Source organism: Corvus hawaiiensis, chromosome 5 (genome assembly GCF_020740725.1).
Source record: "Corvus hawaiiensis isolate bCorHaw1 chromosome 5, bCorHaw1.pri.cur, whole genome shotgun sequence".
NCBI classification, from domain to species: Eukaryota; Metazoa; Chordata; class Aves; order Passeriformes; family Corvidae; genus Corvus; species Corvus hawaiiensis.
In genome coordinates this window covers 18,324,873-18,347,968 of record NC_063217.1, presented here as the reverse complement: position 1 = coordinate 18,347,968, position 23,096 = coordinate 18,324,873, and the positions used below count along the sequence as shown (strand labels likewise).

General features: G+C 39.0%; 2 long non-coding RNA genes across 7 annotated transcripts in view; one reads left to right on the top strand and one right to left on the bottom strand.

Moving 5' to 3' along the window:
• Positions 1 to 10,449, top strand: part of LOC125326633 — a 23,062-nt gene extending 12,613 nt beyond the window's left edge. For 5 of the 6 annotated variants that reach the window (XR_007203916.1, XR_007203917.1, XR_007203919.1 and 2 more), the window contains one exon: positions 1,490 to 3,117. This is a non-coding gene — a long non-coding RNA (uncharacterized LOC125326633). Of the gene's footprint in view, positions 1 to 1,489; positions 5,863 to 7,913; positions 7,996 to 10,174 lie in introns of those variants that run through there. The other variant, XR_007203918.1, reaches the window with a different exon arrangement.
• On the bottom strand, positions 9,467 to 23,096 carry LOC125326635. Its single transcript, XR_007203921.1, has 5 exons — positions 22,881 to 23,096; positions 21,767 to 21,870; positions 14,567 to 14,673; positions 11,911 to 12,010; positions 9,467 to 10,270 (listed from the first exon to the last, which is right to left on the bottom strand). It is a non-coding gene; the product is annotated as an uncharacterized LOC125326635 (long non-coding RNA).

The following is a 23,096-nucleotide window of genomic DNA, read 5'->3' as shown; positions in this document are numbered from 1 at the left end:
GTGTTCTGGTAATCACAAAACAATTAAATGGCTTAATACAGTTTTAACACACAGAAAATGTTGAGTTTTCAGACCGAAATGGTGCCTGCTGACTGCATTTTTTTGGGGCAACTCTATCTTAATGTACAGATCCGCTATAAGTGCCTCCACTGCCCATGCCCTCAATGTGCCCCTGCTGTTGAGCTGGTGAAGAAAGGGCAGGAGAGGGGGGAGGAAAGCCCTCGGCTGCTGTAAGGAAGTGGTTCCCATTCGCAACAAGAAAGGGAACAAAATAATGTTCAGGAATATATGCATAAGAAGTAAATTGCTCCTGCTGGCATGGTGTAGTAGCCCTTTAACTAATGCTTACCTTGACATTTCGCAACACATTCTCTGCAAGAAAAACAAATCAACATTTTAAAAGGAGAAAGTTATTTTTTAACTGCTTCTATAATGAAGGTTTTAGAAATAAGAAATAACTAGAGTGAGAAAATCATTGGTGATAGACTACAAAAAAGGCACTTAAAGTACTTGCCATTCAGGTATGAATTTCATTATGTACTACAGGCAGGTGATGTCAACCTCAGTGCATTTTGCCAGTGTAGGACCATATCTAGGGAGAACATTAAAGTCATATAAGCCTAAGCTCCCCCGTTCTCAAAGTGCTGTGGGCCTGATATATAGATGCTGTAAACTGCCCTAAATCCTTTGAAGACAGAGTCCTACAGCACCATATGAGTTTCACATGAAAAAGAGAGCAAAGGGAGCATGAAGTCTTTGTTCCCAAGAGGGTGGAAAAGACAAATCTGAGGCACTCATGAATCAAAGGGACCAGACCAATGCATGCTGGAGCACAGAAGCAAGTAACCCTTGTTTGCTGCCTTGCTTGCTGCCTTCCTTCAGTCCCAGCCTGACAGCAAGGGGTATAGCCCAGATGCACACCCAGGCTGCAGAACTGGGGTGCAGTTACCCACCCATTCGTTCACATCTTGTTTTGTGGCAGGGTATTTTGACCAGATTCTGGATCCTAAGAATTTGTCTTATTATTCATCTATTCCATATTATATTAAGGATTTTATTTTGTCATCAGCCCTGCTAACTTTATCTGTTAGTCATCCCATCAGGTGGGATGGGTGGTTCACTGCTCCTACTGCATTCTATCCATGTAATGCTGAAGGTGGAGGCATTGCTTGCTTGCCCTTTTGCTGCCTGGATTTCTGAGACTGAAGACATTACCCTGTTTTTTCTGCTTCACTCTTAAAGGGTTTGATGTGTTTTTAAACAGCTTGACGAAGGTATTTTTTTTTAATGGGAGGCTAAATTTAGGATCATAAATGCCTATTTGAACTCTGAAATTAGCATACACTCTATCTTATGTTTGGCTATTGGCCATATATTAATAATTCAGTTTTTGTCTTCAGTAAAATGCACTTTTTCACTAGATACAAAAAATGAGATTCTTATCTATTTTGACTGAAGATTTTGATGATTTTTTAAATTTTTTTTTCAGTCTTCTTCTGCTTTGAGGATTTATGAATTTATTTATTCAGAAGATCCCCTACCCACTAACATCCCAATGTGACTTTGCATATCTGAGTAGTTCTACCAACACCATCAAGATTACTCACCATCTGAGAATCTGTATGTGTACTTTCCTGAAGGAGAGCTCAAGGATCTGATCTGCTAAGATCAAGCACTCTCCGGGCTACTGACTAAACATCACCTGCAAGGATGTGGTCCTTTTCAGAGTCATGACCCAGGAACACTAGCAAATATTCATCTCCATGTGGAAGAAACATTCATCTTAATGTGGAAGGGGGAAGGCTCAAGGCTGAGGATTGAGTCTACTAACTGTAATCTAAAATGTAATCCTTGAGCTCCTAAATGCTTATAGATATCAAACTTATTTCATCAGTTCCAGAAAAACATTACCACTTCTGCTGGACAGAAACAGGCACACAAAATTTTGCTTTTTTATCTGTTTATGAACCTCGAAGCCAGAAGACAGGCACAACCTTGTTAGGGATTTTGAAATTAAGACTGGGAAAAAAATCCTTCTTCTGAATTGTTGTATGCATAAAAAACTCAACAGCATGATACTTTGTGGTCCCCATGTACCCTGAGATTTGGAGATTTTTAAGCTGGTTCCCCCAGAGCTCTAGGATTTCTGCCACTAATTCTGAATGCTCTCAACACTGATACTCAGTTTTCTTGGTGAAGGAGATAGGTGGTGGCAATTCTATAGCTTCCACTTACTCCTGTAATTTGAAAAAAAGTGCTGAGGGCAATTCTCACCATATTTTAAGAATTTAAAGTGGGTCAGCTTTTGGTCTACATGGATTGATGGAGCCCTTCAAATAGGCTCCAGCTATAGCACAGTATTAATCAATGTACCAGACAAAAAAATACATTGTTTCCTTGCTGAGAATAGCATGTTTTCCTTTGCTTATGAATTGATCCCTGAAAGGTTCCTCATGGGAATATGTTTGTTCTTTCTTTCTTTGCTTCTTTCTTTCCTTCTAAGGCAAAATGGCTTTAAACTACAGTTGTGCAAATCTGTAGGAAACTCCAGAACTCATTGATCCATAGGCAGCATAGGTATTAATCTACCTGGGCTGGGAGACTAAAAGAATGAATGGTTAATTAAATAGCCTTGGGGTTATTTTCAAAACAGCATTGTAAGCAGTGATGGGCAAACCTCAAAATGTTTTTATACTGGCTTCAGTTCAGATCAACTTCCTAAATTTCATAGACTGATCTGCTCATTGGAAGCATGCATAAGAGGGAAAAATACTTAGCGGCAATATTTTAAGTTAGACCAATCAGGCCAGTAGTAAAAAATGAGAAAATATTTAGAAAATGTATTTTATTCTTGTGTCTGAGACTCAATACACATTCCAAATACATTTAAATGTACCTATAAGAGAAAGAATGGGTGTTTGGACAGTTTTCCAAATATTCCTCAATGGAAAATGCAAAATTTATTATTAAATTTTATTTTCAAAGTTACTATTTAGTGTTTTGCAAAACTGGTAACAATGTCAATGCAATACGTTTTTTTTATTCTTCTCACAGCTTTTAGTTCTTGTTGCTTCCAGTAAATGAAAAGACCTTCATAAACTGACACGCATGATGATACTGGCAAATCCCTCGGGATCATTTCTTTTGTGACACCAACAAAATAGAAGAGTGGAGAGATGTCTGAGTATAGATTTTGTACATCAGCTTCCATGATACATAAATCGACCCATAAACTGTATATATTCATGTATCTCCCCCTCCCTGCTCTTTGTTCTTCGCTTATTGCATATTTTGCCAATGCAGTAAAACTGCTGGATGACACAAACTTATTCTACGAGGCTTTAAGCTAAGCAAGGGCACGGTAAAACCATCCTACAATGCAGAGCCCCATTTAATTTATGTTGCCTCTACCTGAGGCTTGTCACTGTGTTAACAGCACCTATGTCTGTCTATTTCATTGCTTTTGATCATCTCAAAGGGCAGGAAGGAGCAAGAGAATGCACAAAAATTTGTCTTTCCAGTATATAATGAAGACATAAACTCAGATTTAAAGCTGTTAGAGGCTGCCTATTATTGTACTATCAAATAATGGAGCTCCTTCCTGTGAAGTGCTTCTGGATGTGATGGCACGAGAAATAATGTGACATTACTTGAGTAAATGGGTGGATAAAACAATTGCAATGATTTTTGTCAGGGTTTTAAGGGTGGCCTGCATGCACTTCGGTCATGCAGTTTCTGCTGCAGCTTGGCACTGTTCTAGCTCTAACATTAATAGATCCCTCTTAGATCTAACAGCCAGATGGTCAGCAGTTGTGAACTACTTACTGAACCGCTCTTGAAGCTACGCCAGGATATTTGTACACACATATTCTTTCTGCAAGCCAGTGCTATAAGGTCATAGGAAGAACAAGGTCAGAAGTGATTCGTCTCATGTTTTTGGGGGTGTGCGTTGGCCTGAGTGGCCACACACAGTTGCTGAGCAGCAAACAGAAGAAGTGGAGATAATAATTCATAACAAGCCAGCTATTAATTGAATTTTTGAGTCTTCTTATGTTTGCAAATTGTCCATGAACATACCCTGATTTTCCGGAATGCATTTGTTACTCAGAGTTATTTGCTGACACAGGAAACAGAAACCACAGAAATGCTGGCTGGGGCTTACCCTTATTTCTTAAAGGCTAAGCAGAATAGCCATCAACTAGGCACTTACCGTGAGGCCTGGTGACAGAAAAATGGAGTGTAAAGTCAAAATATACGAAGCTGAAAGATAGAGATACCCATCATAAAAGAGTTTGCAGCCTCTTGACCTCAGCAATATTACCAGCTACATGCCATAACTTGATCTTTGGCATTAAACACTCTGCTGAGTAGGTGTTTGCTGTGTTACCACCTTCCTGGATGTTTTTTTGTAGCTGTCTTAACCCTTGGGCTGCTGCCAAGCTCCTCCTACATCTCTTCCTCTTGACATATATTTTCAACTCTTTAGGTAAATTTTGGTTACAAAACCTCCTGAAAGAAACTTGGACCTCCTTCCCAGACATTTTATTAATAATTTGAAGATAAAGATACCCTTGTAAGTGTACTTGTTCAACCATTTTGATCAACTATTTTCAGCCACAGTATAATTTTTGTCTGCCTCTGCTGCTTTTATCTGGAAACATGCACATGTACATGAAGTTATGTCCTGAAGCACTTACAGTCTGAAGACAGAAGAGGAAGGAAGACAATAGGGAACATAACTTCTGTACTTCCTTTTTGGCATGCCTGTGGCTCACTTTAGAACTTCTAGCCTTTGCCTTAAACCTGTAACATCCTGGATAACCTCAGACACCTTTAGGGGCCAGTTTGTTAAATACCTGCTGTGATGCCCCTACTTCAGAGGAGCGCAAAAGACAGTGCTACTCACTCACAATCTCTGCCATTTAGAAACTTGCCATTGCCATAGTGACAAATTTGAAAACCACTTTCAATTTTTATTTCTCACTCCTTTTCTTTTCATATCTCAGAATGCAGACTAAATTTCCACCCTCCCTTTCCTTTTTTTTTTTTTTTTAATGTTGAACTGGGAATTGTTTTGAGTAGCTCCATTTTCAGTGCATATTCCTGGCCTAGCATAACACTAATGAATAGCTCGCTTGTGAGAAGTGTAGGCAGAAGGAATGTGATCGCAGGCAAATTTCACTAGGAACTGAAACAAACATTCACAGAGAATATTTTCTGGTGTTCAGTCACACTGGCTAACCATTAATTGATGGGAATAAGTATCTCTAGTTAAATGCAGTATCTAAGTAACAGAGCTGTATAACACACATTGCCGTGTTGCACTTATCATATTGCTTCCACATGTGAGCAGAGAGGCTGTGTGAAAAGCAGCTTCACAGGTGCAATGCAGGGTGGTCTAACAGGTGCAAGAAGCCTTTGAAATCTCCTCTCCCTCTTATTCTCCCTATCTTCAGAAAAAAATCCTAAAACAGAAGGGGTAGTGTTGTGGGAGTTTCTTGTTTATTTGCCCTTTTAGAAAGGATTTAGGGGTTAAAATGGATGAAAAGAAGAATACAAATCAATGTAGTTAAATTATTAGAGTATCATACCAAGATATCATCATAGAACAGGTGAATTTTGCCCTCAGAAAATGTCTTTTCAGTTGGGCTGGTCCTTAGGTTAGGTTTGCACAGTAAAAGTATGATCCCATTTCCTTATTCAGTCACAGAGAAGCTGCCTTGAAGTCAACTACTGCCTGCTGGTCACTTGCCACTGCTTGTCAGGAATGAGCATAGAAGGCCAGGAAGACCAAATATATCCCTTTCAGAAATCTTCATGGCTTTTCCAGTTATCAGTGTGGCTTCTGTGATTCCATTACAGGTATGTTGCTATTTGATAATCACTACTAATTAGGACAAAGTTTTTTTCCTTTTCCTTTGTCTGACAATGAATCTACTATGATGAAGAAACCTGAAAACAGCCACTGGAGCAATGGAGATGGGTTTCTGTGCTTAGGGGAGTGTGTGGTAGTAACTAGAAGCAGTAGAGTGTAGCTGTCTGCTTTCTTTTATGATTTTCAAAGAGAGCTAGACTCATCCTCGTGCCAGCTTCTAATGTTCTCTGAAGACAGAGCCAGTGGAGTGAGACATGCTGCTCCCGTGCCTCAAGTTATCTTATCAGCTTCTACTCTTGATCCCTGGGATGCAAGGGAATTTCTAGCATAAACCTTAAGCACTCCCACAAGCCATCAAGTCATCTTAAATGCAGAAATTATTAAGCTTCTTAATTTAGAGACTTTATTTCTTAAGCCTGAATCTCTCTCCAGAAAGTGGGTGAGAAAAGTCAAACATTTATTAGAACAGTCAATTATCTGACTGAGTTCAGCTTCGCTGTGAATAACTTTTCTCCTTTCTCATGAATGTTTGCCCACTCTCTGCTCTCTCCATTTTAGGAAAAACTTTCCCAGAATTTGAAATTTTAGGAAAAATATAAGAATGTGTGCAAATAAATAAAGTCTGGAGTTCTAGTAAAATACAAACCTTTCATGGATACAGGCAGGATGATCCCACAACTGATTTACCTTGCAGAACTTCTGTGCCCTAACCTTAGCTCAGCAAATGGGACATTGGACTACTCTATGTCATCTCAGCTTGCTGGGCAAAATATAATCCATGAATTACTTGGAACAGTGTCAGGAAATACGGTATTCCTGGTCTGAAACTGGTATAGATGTCATCAAAGTATTATTGCTGTGAACATGAAAAAAATAAATACAATAAATCTGTCACATAAATGCCATCTCTATTACCTTATGGGATACCTTTCTTGAGTTTTATACTCACGCATGTAGTACTGCATATTAAACTCCCAGCAGCAATGTGCACGTTTTGCTGCTTAGGCCTAGTACAGTATTTTCTTCACCTTGCTCCGTCACCTTGTCTTTTACTGATTCCCTTCTTTCTTATTTGTTGCACTTACTGTTCTTCATTTCATTCTTACCTGCTTACCTGATAGTCATCTGACCTAGTTTTAAGATATGGATTAGAGCAAATCCTATAATGTAAGTATTCTTGCTTTTCTGTATTCTGCTCTGTCATCTGTGTTTTCCTGGGATTTTGGATACTGGGGCTGGCTTTGGCTGAGAGAGCTTCTGTGTCTCTGAGACTTACCCCCTAAGCGACTGGGATCATGCTGTAAGCAACTTTGTTCTCCGAGTTCTTGGGTACCCATTATCTCACTGCTTCAAAAGCAGACTTAATTCTTCAACCTCTGAAGATAACTTTGTCTTTAATTATTCAGTCAGAAACTCCCACTGAGGTGAATGGGGGAGGGAGAAGGAAGATCCCTGTGTATTTTAAATATATTTTAAATCAGAAATGCCTGTTTGAAAGATTTCTGGTTTTGCAGTGTTAACTCACTTGGGTAAACAAGCACTTAAATGGGAAAGAAGCAATCTCTTACCATTATTGGGTTAAAAAGCCCGTAGAGATTTTTTCTGATGCAAATCCCTCTGCCAGTTTAGGAAGACTGGCAATGTCTGAGAACATTAATAAATAAAAGCAAACATGAACATCAAGGAAGAGAATGATCCTTGCTTTGTTTCCACTCTGTGATGATGAATTAAAATTACAGTTGAAGGAAATCAGCAAAGGGTTTCGTTAGTGTCCCAGGCTTAGAAAAGGTGTTGGATAATCAGGTGCCTTAGTTCAGCTTTTTATCTGTGTTTTTCTTTGTTTATGAAGCTCTCAGCTTACTTTTGTTTAACAGTTGGTAATCAAGTATTGTGTCTGATGCTGACTGCTCAGTGCTGTGGCTGATTTTCATGCCCTGTCTTGCCCCAAGACTTGCTTACTGATCCATACATTCCTTTGTAGGAATGCACCTGGATTTCCTCTCCCATTTTCACACTTGCATAGTTTTTTCTTTTGCAGGGTAATGGCTGTTATAATTGCTATGTGACATAGAGTCTAGAGGTCTATCCCAATGTGAAAGTTATATACATCACATTTTCAGGTATGAATTTCTATTTCTATATGCAAGGATGTAGTAATGGGGTTTAACTATTGTTACGACAGGATTTTAAAAAAGAGAACAACTTGTAGAAGGCAGTGAGTAGGTGTTCTTCATTTAAAACCACAACTTTATGGAAACAGCTGGCCTAAACTACAGGAACCTCTGGCCAACAACTGTGACCACACAGCTAAAGAGATTTTTATTTTCAAGTCTCCAATTAACAATCAAAAAGAATGAGGAAATGAGAGGGGTAAAATAAGAAATGAGAGTGTGCGCCTGCCTGAAGTGTGATACCCTGAACACTGGGCCATAACTTTGTGCTGTTGTGGCACTGGCTACTGCCCCTGCCATCCAGAAAGTGCCTCACGGTGGTGCTGGAGCTTTTGTCAGTCTCCTTGTGCGTGTGAAAGGAGTATACGCACACAGATACACCGTCCCAGGCAAGGCACTTCCACCAGACAAAGTGTGCCATTGAAATACAGGACAGGTGGCAGGTACAAAAACCTATGAATACTTTATTTCTCTGCACACACCCACACATGGAAAAGAGGGAAACTTGGAAGTACCATTCCCCCAGACAAACCTGTAAAGATAGAAAACTGCTACTTTCTATCCAGGATTTTTTTTTTTTTTTTTAAACTTAACTAGATGAGATTATGACAAAGAGCATCTCTAAAATAAACAGCTCTAGTGTAAGCAGCACAAATGGGCAGCATGTATGTATTCTCTGAAGAATAATGTACAACTACCATTCCAGATCTCCTGAGTTTTTTAATCTGAACCCTAGAGCTGAATTGCTGCATGGCTGTAAGCATACCACTGTGGGATAGATGTAACCTGCTCTCTGTCTGGCAGTGTTGGGAGTTAGCATCTAGGTGTGAGTGCAGGTCGTTAAGGACAGTCAAGCAGGCATGTCCATCTTTTATCCCAAGGGGAGGGTACTCTTCTGCTTGCAGATCAGAGTCCCAAGGGCTTCCAGTCTTTATAGAACTAATAAAGGACTGGTGTGTCAGCCTTATTGCTTGCATACTTTTTATTTCTATGTATATTTTTTGATGCTTTGAATTAAAATTAATCCCATGAATAATGTACATATAGTACTTTAAAACAGTTGCATTTCCTAGCCTGCACCCTACTACCTGTTTTCCTGCTACCTATGGTTACCAAAATTATTTTATTATTGGTTTGTGGTTATTTGGCTTTGTGGTAAAGAAGAAAGCCTGGCATTCCATGTGAAAGCCTGGTTTCCTGACAGAGAGCTTGAGTTTTCAGTGTTTTCATGTTACAATATTCCTAACTGAATGCTTACTCTTTCAAAAACAAGTTTACTTGAATTAATATGCATGCCAGTCCCAATATTACTGTAATCAGCTTTTTTAATTTCAGAAAAAATATTTGCATTTATTTTTAGAGAAATTTATTGATACTTGAACAGTTCTACTGATGCTAGGGGAGTCCCCAGCCTAAAATACATGTCTAAATACTCATACAAGTTTTGCTTAAGCAAATATTTTTTCACAGTCAGGCAACACTTACTAACCAACATTTACTCAGATCAATATATTTTAATTGAAACTAATGGCAGATAGCTTAAACCAACAGATTTTTCACTGAACTAAGTACATAAAATCAATACATTGCCAAAACCTGGGAGATCTTGTATAAAAAGGTATTTTTATTCTTAGCTAAATTAATTTATTGAAACATATGAATATTACCAGTAATCAAAATACTGACATTCAGACACTGCTCATGGCATCAGTACGTTCAGAAAACTTTAGGGAAACTTACATAAAGCCATATGAAATAAGGAGTTAACTTGCTGAAAGTTAAGAAACAAGAGGCTTGGGGTTGATATTCCTTCTCTTTGCTACAAACTGCCTCATCTTCGGTGAAGTCCTTAGAGGACTAATTTAGGCCTGAACTTTCCCAACTGACACCAGCACAGTAAGCCAGGCTCCTCTCTGCTCAGCCATGTCCCACGTGCAATCACCTGGTGGAGGTGACTCAGTACACTGATTATTCTGGGAGTGTACAACCAACATGGCCACTTCAACCAAGTAGCTCAAGTTTGGTAAAAGCCGTCATTAGCAGCTGATATTGCAAAATTTGTCAGTGCAAGAGAGAATTAGGTACCTCGATACCCATGGAGATCAGCACACCTCTTATCTATCCACAGATAAGGTTCCTGTATACAGAACAAGGACAGCAGCACCTCTCCAAAGTGTGCCTTCTTTGAATCGAAGCTTTTGGGCTGGGGACCATCGCTGACTTTCTGCTGAGACAACACATCACAACAGGGTCTCAGTCACAGGTATTATGACAGCAAGCTGACTTGATAAATATAGAAATTGGAAGAATTGGTGACTTAAGTGAGAAACTGATAGCATTTACCCATCTGCTGAATTCCTATTTTCAGTAGGAGATACACAAGAGCATAGGCACTACTGTGCGTAGGAGCGATGACACAAAGACAACTGGGTGGGATGGAGGCTGGCACACGGTCATCTGTTTTGGTATTCAGTTACAATTACAGCATAATTAGTCTACTAATTGCATGCCCAAGTTTAGTAGATGAATTTGTGTTTGTAATTACGGCTTATTGAAATGCACTGTGTTTTCAATGCTTGCCTCTGTTTCCATGTGAGAGTGAAATTTTCTTCTTCCACTCCCTTTGTGTTGATTGCACATGAAGAAATGTAAAAGATGACCATAACCCACGCAGGCAAGTATGTCAGACCCTCGCAAAAATAGCAGCCAGACTGTAACCATCAGTTCTGCAATCACATCTGTGGGAGTTCCTGGCCTCAGGTGCAGCTTTGTTGGCTTCAGAGAAACCTGTGCAGTGTCAAGGGCCATCCTTGCTTACAGTCATGCTGGGGGAGGCAGAGCTCCTGCTACTCAAGTTATCACCTGTTGAAAATGGCCTTTCAAAAAGCAGCCTCCATCTTCTGCAAAGACATTTTCCAGTTCCAGACACAGAAAATTCTGCAACTGCCCCAATAACTTCGCAAAACTCTTCCTTGATCTTTTTCATGTGAAGTGAGTGAGCGAAAGCCACTAAAGCAATGTCATTTCTTAAGCAGAAGCATTGTCTTTCTTACAATCTACAGGGAAAATACTTCTTCCTTTTCTTCCATTTAGTTTCCCTGTACACAGCTGAGAAGCATAAGCTAAGTACTAAGGAAAGCACATTTAAGAAGAATCTTGGATGATGCTTTAAACAATGTACAGCTTTGTTTTTATTTGATAAACCTTCATAACCCCCCCACATTCTTTGAAGTTTTGAAGTAGTTGCCAGGAGTTTCTGTCCCACGAGAAGGTAAGGTGGCAGCCACATGACATATGTGCAGGATTTTATGCATTCTACAAGAGGTTAGAGAGTCTGTCTCTTTCAGAGAGATGCCACTGTATTTATAAGATTGTCTGTACCAAGGGAGAATCAAACTGAAACTTGTAGCCTGTACATTCTGTAACAGTTTGGTTTAATTAAAATTAGACATGTTCCTAAGCAGAACTACAGATCAAAACATACTCTTCAAACTTTGGGGAAAACAGATAATGGAGTAGTACCCTTTTTTTTCTTTTTTTTTGGGTCTAGCTTCCTTTAAAAAAAAAAAATTGATTGCACAAAAACTTGGTGCTGACAACTAGGGAGCTATAGACTCCAAGTTCCTTGAAAACTAAGTAGATAGACCATACTATTTCACTTTCTATGTATCTATTCCCCATGATTTATGATTCCCACAGACCAAGATCTGAAAACTCAGGCCAAAATGCTGAAATGAAGAGCAGAGGAAGTAAACAACATTGACATTTCAGAGCAAAACCCTTTCAAGCTCAGTTATCCCTGTTGTTAAGGAAGCTACTGATGTAAGGGAAACTTTTGGAATGAAAAGACAAATAAAAAAGTACCTTTTAGGAGGAGCATGAAGCTGTTGATTCTTTCAAGAAATATATTCAGTATCTTATCTCTGCTCTTGCTTGGTTCAGCAGAGATCTGAAAAGTTATTAACTGGAGAAAGAGAACAAAAAACGCCATAAAAAAACCCACCCCAAAGCAACACCCCAAAGCTAAACAAACAAATCTCAAACCAAAAGCAAACTTTTGCAGATTTCATAGGGCATCACAGTTGACAATTTTCATCTGAATATGGTTGGTTCCTTCCTGCATATCTTTGGTCAGCAGTGTTTCAAATCTGAGAAAAAATGTCTTCTTGTTCAGGTACTGTGAAATAGATGAAAGCATCTGAACAAAGAGGTAGGGCTCATTCTGTCATCTAGCCTCGCCTGTTATACTGTTTAGGTTTCTACACACTTTGGAGTCCTAATTATTTAGCTAGACCATAGACCATATCCTTTAAATAAGTAGCAATATGCATTTAACAAGTTCCTTCACAACTTAACAGTCAAGTGCCATTACGTATTTAACAAGTAAGTTAATTGAGATGTTGCACACAGAGCAATCCCCTTGTAAATTCAATTAATCCCTCACAACTGGCTCAGACTTGCTGCCCTTCAAATACTTGCACAGAGATTTAGAAAAGGTAGTATATTTAGTGAGGAGATGAAAGGGAGAGAGAGATGACTAGTCTCTTGCGTTGGCTGGTCTTTGTGAAATGGCTATTATGTCTGACAATTTTATGCATTGCATTGTGTAGGATACAACGTATCTATATCACTGTATCAGCTGTCAGCCTGAGCATCTGACTATCTCAGTCATGCACATGCAGTTTGCACCCGTGTCAGCCGTAGTTAATAACAGTGGTATCGTGTGGATGGATACATGTACAAAGCCTTGAGATAGAAAATACAAATTCAGAGTTTATTAATTATTACTAATAGATTAGGAGCGCTTTGGTTGATCTGATTTTGTGGGGTTTTGTAGTATCTCTTGTTTTTAAGGCAGTCTGTAAGATATAAACTCTCTACCCCACACACACCGTAGTCTGTCTTGTTGGTTAGTCCTAAACAAGAGTTGAAAAGAGAAAAGTCTTGCTAGCACAGAGAATCAACACTTTCTAATTACCCTGTTTTGTGGTACAAGGTGGGCTGGTGAGGTGACCTACAGCAGGAAGTCAGCACTTTTTGAGTGAGTACCAGCATATTTTTGCATTTGTTTGCTTCAGACTTCTATTCTCTTTCAAATGGATCAAGTTGCCTTTCTTTGGATCTTTAGCTTTGTCCATTAGTACATCCCCAAAGAGTATTTTGTCAAACAAAGCAAAACACCTTGAAGACAATTCTAAGTTTTTTGAGAGTTATAGCCCATACTTTGTTTATGTATAGTGATTATTTATTGAGTTAGCACTCCCAAAAGGCAGATCTGGATACCAGAAAAATGCATTAGATAATTGCTACTTGGTTTGTTCTCCTGGTATTTTGTGGTATTTTATGCTGTCTTAATGGCACCACCTGAAATTCTTTGGGCACAAAAATATTTTAAACTGTGATCGGTGATAAATTTTCAGGAAGTGCTTTTCAAATTCCCATAGTAAGAAGCTCTGCTGAAAATGTTCTTATGTCCAGGTTGTTGTTCTGGATAACATACTGACAAATGACTATACAAATCTTAGGACCATAAGAAAGACTGGGGAAAGAGATTATGATAATTCTGAACCTAAATCCTACAATGAACAAATGTTTCCATTTAATCTTTCTGACTTACTATATTTTGAAAATTAGAAAATAGTTTGCCATGTAATGCTTAGAAATACTTTCTTAGGTTATGCTCTCAGTCAGAGGTTTACTAAGAATCACTTCTCTCTCCAAACATCACTCTCTTTAAGAACCCTGACAAGGACTCCTGGATTTAGAACATGTTGACAAGAATAAAACCACATTGAAAAGCTCAAAGGTCCAATAACACCTAACTCACTTCCACTATAAGCAGATAAATATCAACTATGAAAATACCAAGAGTTTCAAATTCAATAAATATAATACTGTATAATTTTCATGTGTCCATGACAGAGAATGCTGTCAGCACCTGAGGGAATCAAGAAAGCTTCAGGTATTTTGAGATCTGATGGCCAAGGAAGGCTAGCTCACCTTCTTAGATGGTTTTAGTAAGAACAATGCTGGAATAGCACAATAGATTATTCAGACACCAAACTGATGGTATCAATGATTTTTCATTACTCTATGCTCTATACGCCTCTTTTGGAACCAATGCTGACCACACAGCTTAGTATAATTGAGAGGCTGAGCTCTATTTCCATTTGATATTTTCTCTGCTGTTTCAATGATAATATTCACATACAATAGGAGGAGATAATAATACAAAATCTATATTACTCTGAAAACCATCTTTTGCTGTCTAAATCCATTGTATTCTTTGGGAGCTAGTTAGCTAATTATTAAAACAATATCTAAAAATAATCAACTTCCAGAAAAATTGGCAGGCCAAATTCAGTTCCCATTCATCCCCAGACAGCACCAGTGCATTGTAGTGTATGAGGGAGGATTATAGAAAACAGTGTCAAATTATTACTTTTCAACAGTGGGTAATTCATGTGTGGGTTGTAGGAAACAGCCTAATGGCTTTACAGACAGCCATTACACTCTTTACCTCCGCTTCATCTTGTTCCTTACTTGCCAGAGTCAAGCACAGCACATGCTGCAGGAGGATCTGGGTATCCTTGCAAGACCTCTTTCATCTCTCATTGCAGATAGGATCTGGCAAAGAAGGAGGACCACATTATTTTAACACAAAGACAACTGTCACAATATTTCCCCAGTGGCCAATCACCCTGCAGGGGACAACTTCATCTATATTGTACCTGCTTAACATACTTCATTAACTCTGTCAATTACCAGCTACCTCAGCACCTTTTCTTTTGGCATTACACAATTTATTCTTTCCATGTCCCAAACAGTACCACAGCTCCTACTGCTTCATAATCCAAGTAAGGAGATATTAATCTTAGAAATGTGTATTAGAACAATTAAATTAGATTTTCAAGATGGTTTATGGCTTGTTTTATCATGGTGTTCAGTACCTACTACTATTTTTGAATTTTAAATATACGGGAGAGTTCCCTCTAAAAAGAAGATATATGTCTTTTAGAGGGGACTATATTTTTCTTTGACAGAGACTTTCCATAGAAGTTCTCACTTCCAAGTATAGCAGCAAACTTTTCTAGTTTAACATACTCTTTCAAGATAAATTTTAAAGGTAAATACACAGAGACTTGACTTTAGTCACCTCATTGAGGCTTGCTAGGCTAGGAGCTAAGGAACATATTTACCCTGGGCTCTTTCTGCAGGCACTGGAGACAGACTTGCCCTTCTGAATAGAAAGTCAGCCTACCTGAGCCAAACTATACTCACTGACTTGCGTGAGACTCTGCTCCTCACCACAGAGCCTTAGTTAAGTGGCTTTTCATTAAATGTGTCACTTAGAATATCTTTGTGAGAAGCAGGACTTTTGGTTTTATGGAGACAGTTCAAGAGGCTGGAGTTTCAGGTGGCTGCAAGGGCCAGCAGAAAGGTGGGTTTGGATGAGGAGTTAAAATTTGAGGATGAGGGTTAAGATGACATTAAGGTTGGGTCTCCAAATGCAGGAACAGATATGGAACAGGAGGAAGGGGGCTTGAGAGTTCCAGACCAGCAAAGCTGTGGGAGGGTCCATGGATAGAAGCTGTAAAACTAGAAGGCGCACTTGTTTGAGCTAGCACTTACCAGTGTATCTAATTTTCTGCTTGAATATTAAACTCTGCTTACGCTAATCAACTTCAGTGCATGAGCCCAGATCACCAGACAAAGGAGCTTGTGGGGGCAGTGTTGGGTACAAAAGAGCGCCACTCACAACTGAGCACAACTCCACAATTCCCCACCGCCGCTGTGGGGCAAGAACAGAATTACAGGACTGCTCCCTGCTTCCCTCCCTCACACTCTTCTCTTTCTCCCTCTTTTATTTTCTTTTCTTCTACCTGGAATATGACAGGTTTCTTCAAAGGATACTTTTGAAACTAAGAAAACCTGTATTTTCACAGAAAAAATCAAACAGTAAATGACCTAATGCCTGTTACAAAGACATCTGATTAAAGCAAATTCAACATACAGTTTAGAACAGACTAGCATCAAACGTTCTGAAAAGGAACAGATGAACCAAGAAAATTGAAAGTCAATGGAAATCCTAAATACCTCCTGATTACATAGAGTTTTCCCAGTCATTTTTCAAAAGGAGCAAGGGATATCTGATCGCTCAGCTCCTGCTCTAATTAGGTTGAAAGGCAAATCCTTCAGAAAAGGGAAGCATGGCTAGAGGTTACCCATTGCAGTTGTGGAGTCTGTTGTGAAGTTGAAGGTTTCTGCAGGCTTCAGCTTTCCAAAGTAATATTTCTTCCAACTGAATATTTTTGCTGCTTCTCCTTTTCTGTTCATGTTTTCTTTTTTTCTACCTGAATCAGTATGCTTCTTCCAGATGTAGCTGCTGCATACTTCTGCAGGTATTGATCAGGGCACTCTGATCGGTTGGACAGAAAATGACATTACCTGTCATCTTTTCCCATGCTACAGAATTGTAAAATGTGAGGTTTCAGTACATCAATTAGCTTCAAAATACTATAACTGCATATTAAGGAACAGCAGATACCTATTGCCATATGCTACATTTGTACCTTCACTACCCTTCAAGACACCTCTAGGGGTATTACAGCATTCCAAGTACAGTTGGAATGTGTGTATAGCCTAAATATGTAAGGAAGAAGGGTCTCCAGAGTGAGGATTGTGTCTGCAACAAATGACAATTCTTTTTTAACACTTCCTTACTTAATAATGCTGTCTGGGCTAAGATTCCTTTTAATATTGGTAGGAAAAACAGTCAAAGTGAATTCTCTAATTGCAGTAAAAATAAAACCTTGTGATTCTCTGATGTGCCCATAACTTGAATTTTTGAATTAATGCAGGAAGGGTTTAGGGAGTTGCAATATGCCAAACTACTTCCACTTCTGTAAAAGCTGTTTGTTCATGGCCAGGTGTAGTACTTTTTTTTTTTCCCTTTCTTTTTTCTCTCCCCTTAAATAAAAATGAACACTGTGCAAACACCAGCTGACTCCTTTTTAATCTGTCAGCACATTCTTTACATCTGTGCATAAACACTATTATCACAAACTCAGAGTGTTACTGCAAAAATTAACAGAATCCTCAAAATGTACTCTCTGCAGTCTCCATTGGAATACAACTTTAATGCGTTAATGTGAGCTCTAGGAGGAAAAAAGAAAGGCTTTTCATTTTCACAGAAGGTTAACCAGGGCTTCCTTCACTATCATGTGTATGCACAGGGTAAATATTTTGTACTTAGTACAGTATTGTCTTTTGACATATAGTTGGCCTCAATAATGTTTCCTATTGTGTTCACTTAAAATATTAACCATTGATGAAAAGACATGGTCTGAGGGAGAATGATACAGGACATGGCATTTTTTCAGAGATTTTTAAAGATTACCATTTAGAATGGAACTTCTAGCTAGGTATTAGTGTGTCTGTACGTAGGAAAAAAACACAGTCATATTTTTCATGTTTATAGGGATGACCTTTTATGTTATAGTACAATGCTTTGAAGCACAGTTATTTTAATTGCTTTATATGCCTATTGAGACCATTCTGCATGTCACTTTGTTATATATAGCACTGAGTCACATATGTTTGGTCAATGAATCTTTTGCTGCCTTGATATTTATGTTAAACTCTGAGCAGGAGTCGTGGTAACATTGTACTCTGGGTTTTGCTGTTGGTGTTTTCTTGTTGTAGGTTTTTTACTGTCACTCTAGCTGTATACCTAATGAGGTGACAGGAAGAATTAAAAATGACAGATTGTTTTGGCTGCAGTGGGGCTGTCTGAGCTATATTTTCCTGTAATATAGCTCAATAAACCCAGCTTGTGGAAAACCCTCTGCATGTGATTCACTGCTGCAGCAAGGGTCCGGACGGAGGTTTAAGGGAGAGCCGTGGTTGGGCCGGGCCGCACGGACGGGACTCGGCGCCCCGGGGCACCGGCAGCTCTGGGGATGCGCACGGCTGCTCGGGCCACCAAGGGCGGCTCCCAAAACCATCTGATTAGAAGTCCTGAGGGTTGGCTACGGCACCCTTATTTCACTCCGAACAGTTTGTAACACTGTAGCTTTCAGTCCGTAATGCCTCTGAAGTGTGGCGGCACCTTCTCCAGACAGACCCTCGGAAATGGGAAGCACTGGGAACGCGGTGGCCATTGCGGTGATTCAAGGCAGCCTCTGTGTCTGTGGCAATAAATACCTCAGCATCCACGTGCCATTTTGCTGCTGTGTTCCTGGTGGCAGCATAAAAGGTATCAGAAGAGATTCCTCAGGACAGAATGGTTAACTACAGGTGTTAGACTGATAGCTGTGTAATTAAGAAAAAAGATCTGTCATGTCACAGAGTGTGCAGAATAAATTCCAGATATCCACGCATAATCTTTCAAAGTGCCTTTATCTCCAGAGCCAGAAAGGGTGACCACAGAATACCCTGAACCCAATTATGTACTTTCTGATTATCATATTTTTATTTCTCAAGACACAGGGCTAATAAGAAAGATCAAAAAATGTTTGAACCAGAGTAATTTCTAATGTCAAGAACTAGTTATTCTTACAACAAGCTCCCAGGTCTTGGCAATGTAAGCAGTTCTCTGTTTGGTTTGATTCCTCTTGGGGAGTGGAAACGAGGGACTAGGAGATTTAAAGTGACTTTGTACTGTGGAACCAACACATGCTTTTGAGACCCGCATTTGACACTGGTTTTGAGGTGGTTTGTTTCTTCTTATTTTATTTTATTTTATTTTGTTTTATCTTATTTTATTTTATTTTCTTTTATTTTTGGAGTTTGGGATGGCAGAGTGATGTTGGTTTGATTATTTCTTTTTCTTTTAATTTTTTTCTTTTTCTTTGTTTTTTTTTTAATATCATTTCCCAGAGAGAAAACTGCAGAGGAATTTCAGCCTATCACCATCAGGGAGTTTCTGTTCAGTTCTTTGGATCGAAATAACTCAATCAGGTAAGAGTCTGCAGGAGGGATGAATCCAAAATACAAAATCCACATCAGAAATTTACTTTAGGAGGAAAAGGAATGTTGCCAATAAAATGAGCAATAAAAGGGGGAGGGCAAAGAGGTGGATTCCTCTGCAGTAGGAAATAAAAAAAATGTCTGCTTTCCAAATGATTATTTGAAAAAGGATTCAGAGGGCACCTGACTTTATTGTCCGTACAGTTCCTCATGTTCAAGGAGCAGTGCACATATGGATGTTATGGAAAACCATGTGCTTCCCCACAGATGATGTTCTGCAAATATGATTTCCTATATGGGAGAAAACAGCTTGAGCCTGTAGGTCTCTGTTTTTTGGCTAGAAGACATAAAGGTAGCTGTTGTGGCCTGCTTTCTTCAGATGCTGAGCAGTGATAAATTCAGGTGAAGTTGGGGGAGCCATACATACCAATCCTATGTTTTTAGAGACGGAGCTGGTTTGGTTCTTTGTTCTCCAACTGGCTCACCAAGAGAAGCACCAGAGAGGTGCCAAGTGTTCCACCCTCCCAACCAGGGGTAAAGTTCTGCCCCTGGCAGACACAGGAACAGGATAATTAAAAGTAACAGCTCTATAATGAGAAGGGCAGCTTTGCTCCAATCAGGGCAGGGGTGAAAAAGAGTAAGTGAGAAGTTTAATTTGCAGCTTATTCCTAGGCTGGCAATTGAATTCACTAGTTTTTTGGGTCCCAGACAAACTAGCCAATTCTGAAAAGTAAAAATGAAGATGGAAAAATACTGCAAGCAATCATGCAAAGTAGAATTCTGAGGGTAGCTTCAAGATAACAAAACAAAACTGTTTTCACTGAGATCAATCATGTTAGTTCTGTCCTTTTTTATTTTTTTTAATCCTAATTATCAGCGCCAAGCAGGAATCACAGATTAGACACTATTGAAGCTATTTTTAAGTTTAGCTTATTGAAACCTGTTCTTTTCAATGAATCTGCTCAGAACAAACTTAGCTCTTACATTCTCTGCTATATTGCTCACAGTATCCTGAAAGGAAAGGAGCAGATGCAGATGATTCCTCTTGGGACCAAGATCATTGCAAGGAGCTCAGAGACTCACATGCACACAATAAATTAGTCAGGAATTTGAAGGTGGGGTGGAGGGGATCTATTTCTTGATTATGCAAAAAATTTGCTGCTCAGGGTTTTTTCCCAAAACTCTTTGGATTTGGGAGTCCTTTTCTCATTGTGAGGGGATGACAGGCTGAAGACTCCTTTTGCTCTAATGTCATTTGAATCTGGGTATGGTTTTAGGAAATTACATGCCTGGGTATTTAGATTAAAGTTTCATCCAGAAAATGCTGTATCAGGGTGAGGAGGGATTTTGGAGCATGCCTCCTGGCAAGGTGGCAACCCAGGTAAAATTTCTCATGACAGCTGGCCATGGTCTGTCAGGCAGTTTGTGTGGGAGGGAGAAGTAGAAGGATCAGGAGAAGAGGAACATATTCTTTGAAGGTTATTTGTTTTAATCTCAATTTAACCTACTCTAGGTTTAATAAGAAGGGCTTGGGAAAGAAAAGGTAGTAGAAAGGGAGAAGAGAAAGACAGGCAGAGAGAAAAATGTGCTGAGACATATTGGGAAACAGTGGAAAATATGAAGATGACAGCTAGACCTGACCCAAAATATAAAGCAAGCATAGCAAGTTGCAAAGTGATACAAAACAGTATACAAGAAAGGCAGATAGAAAAATAATCTGAATTACCAGACATGTTATATGCTTCTATGTCATTCTATGTGTGTAAATGTATTTAATCTCTTCACATCCATAAAATGCCCACATTTTGCAAAAATACACTTTTGAGAAGCTATGGTACGCTAAATGCTAACCTTCATTTGTGGTTGTGCTCTAAGAGAGTAATTCTTTGTCTCTGTTAGTTGTTTTGCTAGACAAATAAAAGTGGATCTGTGGAGTGAACCAGTGTGGATTAAAGACCTACTGATGGCATTATACATATTTCAGTCAGATCTGCCTGGAAAAATTGTAGTCCAGCCCTGTGGGCTGAATGGCCATTCCCAGTTGGAGTGCACAATGTGTTCTTACAGGGTGTATCTCCCTCTTTAGCTTCTTATGAATCAAGCTGGTTTGAGTGATCCATGTCCACTGAATGCTGTAAATCAGTGAGGCACAGTAAGTGGGAATGGCAAGACTCACATGCCAATGTGGACTTTCTACAAGAAGTTAAATAAACATCTGTACCCTTTCCAGGCTATAGCTTGTATAGCTGTCTGTCAACCCCAAATTCTATGGTTTTGTACAAAGCTACTTCATGTTGCATCTTGACACTTATTCAAGATCTACATTATGCTTGTGTAGCATAGGTTCCAAAAGGTTTGTGTTTTATTAATGAGACAGTGGAAATGCTCTAGAATCAGCTTTCATCTAAGTAAAGGTGATGATGTTTATCTGTACCCTCTGTATTGAGTGCACAGTGCTTCCTGCTGGTATCTATGTTACTCATTTGCTGACTAATCTCTTTACCTGATCAGTATTGATTGTAACTCTCAATCTATAACCTTTAGACACAGTGATATTGTGGTTAAATAAAAACACGGATGCAAAATAATTAACAAGGTCTGATACTGGTATTTCCTTTCTGGCAAATAGTTTAAGCAAAACTTATATTTGACAACTAGAAGCAGTATTTTAGAGAAAAGTGTAAATGGAAGATGAATATACAATCCTTAGTTCCTTACATAGATTACCTAAGAAGAAATAGTAAGTTACCTTGCGGAAATCAACAGCTTCTTCAATTGGATTGCTTCTGTCACTGCATGGACACAGTCTTGTTTGATGTCCTCCTACCATTTGTCTTGCATGGAGCCTTTTATCTAAATCCAAAGCAATGCAGTCGTCACTGCTGCAATTCAATAATGGCTCCACAGGAGCTGTCATCCCCAGTTTGCTATTCATCTTATAAAGCCTTTGAGTTTTCAAAGTATCCACTAAAGTTGGTATTTCAATGCTGTGGACAGATCACTTAAGGTTCTTTTGTATTTTCAAAACAGGTTTAAATTGAGGATGGGCAGATATTGAAATGCCCAACTTATTGTACCTAGGTGCCAAAGGAGACGATGGAAATGTCAAAAGGTAATTGGATAATCACACCCACCTCCCAGCTGAAGATGTGTGACTTTGTGAGCTTGAATGACACTTTGACTCAATACTGGCATTGCCTGTGGGGAATGAGCCCCTTGGAACAAAGGGGAAAAAAGACAGAGATGGAAAAAAATTTGAATTAGCCACTAGCAGCCCCAGGAAGTGAAAAATTATTATGTGATAACAACATGAAGTATAAGGTAAGAGAGAACTTATATAATTTCTACTCAAGTATAAGATGCCCTTTATTCCATTTGATATAGACTTAGAAAGCAGGGGTCATTTTGGACTTGAAATTTAGTGTCTATCCTGAAGGAATTCACATTTATCATTATTCAAGACCCTGGATGTAGGCATCTGGATTTAGAGCACTCTTCTGAGGTTTAGGTGGGAGTTGGTGGGGGATTTTCTTGCAGATGCCCTTTTTCCTGGGCCAGTCTGAACATGTATTTTAGCTGTTAGCTTTTTTCTTGTTTGTTTGCTTGTTTGTTTTCAGCAAAAGCATTACCATCTTTGGGCAGTAATCTGAAATAATTTAGTAGGGAAAAAGAGATTAAGTGTATTTTTGAGAGTGACAGTTAGCTTGGATAAGAAAGCAGTATTCTTACCTGAGTTCAAGTTTAGCCAGGATGCTAAATTTATATATAGTCTTTTCTTACCAGAAGTACCATGTTTTGCTTAGTTTACTATACAGAGATTGGCGTTTTACCTGAAGAAAATAGTCTCTGTGGGAATAACTCACATTGAAAGTATTGAAGGGAAAAAAGCTTCCACTGTCAGAACCAATGCTGCTTCCATAAGCACCAAATCCATCTGTATTGAAAAGCAAAGAAAAATATTTCACTTAAGATTTCCTAAATCCAACCCTATGAATTTATGAGATTGCCTTCATTTCAGGGCTGTTTGGCACAACTACAGTATGTTGTCCCCTGTTGCCCTTCTGGGGACAAGTAACATA